Source organism: Triticum dicoccoides, chromosome 6B, assembly GCF_002162155.2.
Source record: "Triticum dicoccoides isolate Atlit2015 ecotype Zavitan chromosome 6B, WEW_v2.0, whole genome shotgun sequence".
Taxonomy (NCBI): Eukaryota; Viridiplantae; Streptophyta; class Magnoliopsida; order Poales; family Poaceae; genus Triticum; species Triticum dicoccoides.
The window spans coordinates 481,063,051-481,069,125 of record NC_041391.1 but is presented as its reverse complement, the minus strand read 5'-3'; positions in this window follow the sequence as shown (position 1 = coordinate 481,069,125).

The following is a 6,075-nucleotide window of genomic DNA, read 5'->3' as shown; positions in this document are numbered from 1 at the left end:
GATCACATCATTAGGAGAATGATGTGATGGATATGACCCATCCGTTAGCTTAGCATTATGATCGTTACAGTTTCATTGCTACTGCTTTCTTCATGACTTGTACATGTTCCTTAGACTATGAGATTATGCAACTCCCGATTACCGGAGGAACACCTTGTGTGCTACCAAACGTCACGGCATAACTGGGTGGTTATAAAGGTGCTCTACAGGTCTCTCTGAAGGTGTTTGTTGGGTTGGCATAGATCGAGATTAGAATTTGTCACTCCGTGTTTTGGAGAGGTATTTCTGGGACCTCTCGGTAATGCTCATCACTATAAGCCTTGCAAGCAATGTGACTAATGAGTTAGTTGCGGGATGAAACATTATGGAACGAGTAAAGAGACTTGCCGGTAACGAGATTGAACTAGGTATGATGATACAAATGATCGAATCTCGGGCAAGTAACATACCGATGACAAAGGGAACAACGTATGTTGTTATGCGGTTTGACCGATAAAGATCTTCGTAGAATATGTAGGAGCCAATATGAGCATCCAAGTTACGCTATTGGTTATTGACCAGAGATATGTCTCGGTCATGTCTACATAGTTCTCGAACCTGTAGGGTCCGCACGCTTAACGTTTGATGACGATATGTATTATGAGTTATGTGCTTTGATGACCGAAGGTTGTTAGGAGTCCTGGATGAGATCACGGACGTGACGAGGAGTCTCGAAATGGTCGAGACATAAAGATTGATATATTAGAAGGCTATATTCAGACATCAGAAAGGTTCAGGAGAAGTTTGGATATTTTTCAGAGTACCCGAAGGTTACCGGGACCCCCCGAGGAGTTAATGGGCCTCAATGGGCTTTAGGGGAAAGGAGAGAGGTGCAGCCAGGGGTGGTCGCTGATACGTCTCCAACATATCTATAATTTATGAAGTATTCATGCTATTTTATTATATGTTTTGAATGATTACGGGCTTTATCATACACTTTTATATTACTTTTGGGACTAACCTATTAACCAGAGGCCCAGCCCATATTGCTGTTTTATTGCCTTCTTTCAGTATTTCGAAGAAAAGGAATATCAAACGGAGTCCGAACGGAATGAAACCTTCGGGAGCGTGATTTTTAGGAAGAATATGATCCGGGAGACTTGGAGTTCACATCAGAAGAGCAGCGAGGAAGCCACGAGATAGGGGGCGTTCCCACCCCCTGGGCGCGCCCTACTCTCTTGTGGGCCCCTCGAGGCTCCCCCGATCGACTTCTTTCACCTATATAAGACTACGTACCCGAAAAACATCGAATAAGAAGATAGATCGGGACTTCCGCCGCCGCAAGCCTCTGTAGCCACCAAAAACCTCTCAAGAGCCTATTCCGGCACCCTGCCGGAGGGGGAACCCATCACCGGTGGCCATCTTCATCATCCCGGCGCTATCCATGACGAGGAGGGAGTAGTTCACCCTCGGGGATGAGGGTATGTACTAGTAGCTATGTGTTTGATCTCTCTCTCTCTCTCGCGTTCTCTCTATGGCACGATCTTGATGTATCGCGAGCTTTGCTATTATAGTTGGATCTTATGATGTTTCTCCCCTTCTACTCTCTTGTGATGAATTGAGTTTTCCTCTTGAAGTTATCTTATCGGATTGAGTCTTTAATGATTTGAGAACACTTGATGTATGTCTTGCCGTGTTTATCTGTGGTGACATTGGGATATCACGTGCCACTCGATGTATGTTTTGGTGATCAACTTGAGGGTTCCGCCCATGAACCTGTGCATAGGGGTTGGCACAAGTTTTCGTCTTGACTCTCCGGTACAAACTTTGGGGCACTCTTTGAAGTACTTTGTGTTGGTTGAATAGATGAATCTGAGATTGTGTGATGCATATCGTATAATCATGCCCACGGATACTTGAGTGAAAATGGAGTATCTAGGTGACATTAGGGTTTTGGTTGATTTGTATCTTAAGGTGTTATTCTAGTATGAACTCTTGAATAGATTGATCCGAAAGAATAACTTTGAGGTGGTTTCGTACCCTACCATAATCTCTTCGTTTGTTCTCCGCTATTAGTGGCTTTGGAGTGACTCTTTGTTGCATGTTGAGGGATTGTTATATGATCTATCTATGTTATTATTGTTAAGAGAACTTGCACTAGTGAAAGTATGAACCTTATGCCTTGTTTCCTATCATTGCAATACCGTTTAGGTTCACTTTTATCATCAGTTACCTTGCTGTTTTTATAATTTCATATTACAAAAACCTATATCTACCATCCATATTGCACTTGTATCACCATCTCTTCGCCAAACTAGTGCACCTATATGATTTGCCATTGTATTGGGTGTGTTGGGGACACAAGAGACTCTTCGTTATTTGGTTGCAGGGTTGCTTGAGAGAGACCATCTTCATCCTACGCCTCCTACGGATTGATAAACCTTAGGTCATCCACTTGAGGGAAATTTGGTACTGTCCTACAAACCTGTGCACTTGCAGGCCGAACAACGTCTACAAGAAGAAGGTTGTGTAGTAGACATCAAGCTCTTTTCTGGCGCCGTTGCCGGGGAGGTGAGTGCTTGAAGGTATATCTTTAGATCTTGCAATTGAATCTTTTTGTTTCTTGTTTTATCACTAGTTTAGTCTATAAAAGAAAATTACAAAAAAATGGAATTGAGTTTGTCTTATACGCTTCATATTTTTAATATCTTTCGTGAGAATGATGGAAAGGAAAATTGTGCTCAGGTGCTAGTAGAAGAATGCATTAAAATGTTTGGTACTAGATCTTTGTATGATGTGCATGATTGCAATGTTGTTAGTATGAATTCCTTGAATATCCATGATGCTAATAATATGCAAAGCCACAAGCTTGGGGATGCTATGTTTGATGAATATGATATTTTTTGTCCCCCAAGTTATGATATGCAAAGTTGTTATGATCAAAGCATGCCTCCTATTTATGATGATTATATTGATGAAAGTGGATTTGGAAGTGTGTCAACTTTAGGAAGTAGTGATCCCACTATTTTGGAGGATGTTGAATCTTATTGTGATGAACATGAAAGTGGATTTGGAAGAGTGTCAACTTTATTTAGTGATGAATCCACTATTTTGGAAGAGGTTCAATTGATTATGAGAACAAAGTTGATGAAAGTGGATTTGGAAGTGTGTCAACTTTAGGAAGTAGTGATCCCACTATTTTGGAGGATGTTGAATCTTATTGTGATGAACATGAAAGTGGATTTGGAAGAGTGTCAACTTTATTTAGTGATGAATCCACTATTTTGGAAGAGGTTCAATTGATTATGAGAACAAAGTTGCTATCTATGATGATTATTGTGATGACTTGTATGCTATTAAGAATAATGATAACCATGAAACTTGTCATCATCATTTTAGTTTTCAATTGGATTATGCCTCACATGATAATTATTTTGTTGAGTTTACTCCCACTATTCCGAATGAGAAGAATTTTTCTTATGTGGAGAGTAGTAAATTTTCTATGCAAGTAGATCATGAAAAGAATGCTTTAGGTGCTGGTTATATTGTTGAATTCATTCATGATGCTACTGAAAATTATTATGAGAGAGGAACATATGCTTGTAGAAATTGCAATAATATCAAGTTTTCTCTCTATGTGTTGAAAATTTTGAAGCTATGCTTGTTTTACCTTCCTATGCTAGTTGATTATTGTTCCCATAAGTTGTTTGCTCACAAAATCCCTATGCATAGGAAGTGGGTTAGACTTAAATGTGCTAGTCATATTCTTCATGATGCTCTCTTTATGTTTCAATTCTTATCTTTTATGTGAGCATCATTTCATCATGCCTAGCTAGGGGCGTTAAACGATAGCGCTTGTTGGGAGGCAGCCCAACTTTACTTTTGTTCCTGTTTATTAATAAATAATTCATCTAGCCTCTGGTTAGATGTGGTTTCATGTTTTAATTAGTGTTTGTGCCAAGTAGAACCTTTGGGAAGACTTGGGTGAAGCTTATGTGATCTTGCTGTAAAAAACAGAAACTTTTGCGCTCATGAGATTAGATGCCATTTTTTTACTAGAGAGTGATTTTAGGTTGATTATTTTTGAAGATGATTAATATACAAATTTCTCAGGTCCATCAATTTATTTCAGAATTTTTTGAGTTCCAGAAGTATACGTTTGATACAGATTACTATAGACTGTTCTGTTTTTGACAGATTCTGTTTTCTATGTGTTGTTTGCTTATTTTGATGAATCTATGAGTAGTATCGGAGGGTATGAACCATAGAGAAGTTAGAATACAGTAGATATTACACCAATATTAATTTAGAATGAGTTCATTACAGTACCTAAGTGGTGGTTTTATTTTCTTATACTAACGGAGCTTACGAGTTTTGTTTTGAGTTTTGTGTGGTTGAAGTTTTCAAGTTTTGGGTAAAGATTCGATGGACTATGGAATAAAGAGTGGCAAGAGCCTAAGCTTGGGGATTCCCAAGGCGCCCCAAGGTAATATTCAAGGACAACCAAGAGCCTAAGCTTGGGGATGCCCCGGAAGGCATCTCCTCTTTCGTCTTCGCCCATTGGTAACCTTACTTGGAGCTATATTTTTATTCATCACATGATATGTGTTTTGCTTGGAGTGTCATTTTATTTTATTATTATTTGCTTGCTGTTAGTTAGAATAATGTTTTGCATCTTTATTTTCAATAAAAATGTCAAGGATAGCCTTTGCCATGCTTATCTTGCTAGTTTACATGTTGCTGTTTGAAAACAGAAAGTTTACCGCTGTTGCAAAAATTCCTTAGAAAAGTCAGAGAATGATATAATGTTGAATATTTTTGCATAATGAGCTCTGATAAATCTTATACAGCGTAGTATTTTTCTCATAATTTTTGGAGTTAGGGAAGTATTGATACTCTTGCATTCTTTACAGACTATACTGTTTTGGCAGATTGCTATTATGTTTGCATTGTTTGCATATGTTTGCTTGTTTAATGATTCTATTTGATTATAGGAGTATTAAATATGCAGAGGCATTTAGTATGCAATGTGGAATAATAATTTAGTAATTTGTTACAGTAGAAAATGATAAGGTTTTGCATTGGTTTATACTAACCTATCTCACGAGTTCTTGTTGAGTTTGGTGTGGATGAAGCTTTTGATAAAAAGACAAACCATGATATGAGAGGAATTAAGGAGACACAAAAGTTTAAGATTGGGGATGCCCAAGGCACCCCAAGATAATATTTTAAGAAGTCTCAAGCATCTAAGCTTGGGGATGCCCCGGTAGGCATCCCACCTTTCTTCTTCAACAACTATCGGTTAGTATCGGTTGAGCCTAAGTTTTTGCTTCTTCACATGAGTTGTGCTATCCTTGCAGTGTCATTTTATTTTTCTTTGCTTGCTGTTTGAATACAATACCAAGATCTGAAATTCTTAAATGAGAGAGAGTCTTCACATAGTTGCACAATTATTTAGCTACTCATTGATCTTCACTTATATCTTTTTGGAGTAGTTTGTCATTTACTCGTGTGCTTCACTTATATCCTATGAATAAATGGTTGAATGAGTTGATTGTCATAAATCTGAAATTATATATGTATCTTTTGCTTATCCCATAGGGAGTAATGACTTCACATCTAAGAAGTAGAGGTTGTAAATTTATTGAAGGTTAGCAAGCATTGTATTGGTCATTTGAATAATTCATGAAAGAATATTGAAGGAAGAGAGATTTCACATATAAATATACTATCCTAGACATCTTTTACAATTGTGAGCACTCATTAAGTATGACATGCTAAAAAGTTGATGTTGGACAAGGAAGACAACATAATGGGTTATATTTTCTCACATCTCAGTTAAAGTATATTTTCATGGACCATTCAAACATGTTGAGCTTGACTTTCCCCCTCATGCTAGCCAAAATTCCTTGCACCAAGTAGATACTACTTGTGCTTCCAAATATCCTTAAACCCAGTTTTTGCCATGAGAGTCCACCATACCTACCTATGGATTGAGTAAGATCCTTCAAGTAAGTTGTCATCGGTGCAAGCAATAAAAATTGCTCTCTAAATATGCATGACTTATTAGTGCGGAGCAAATAAGTACGATCTTGT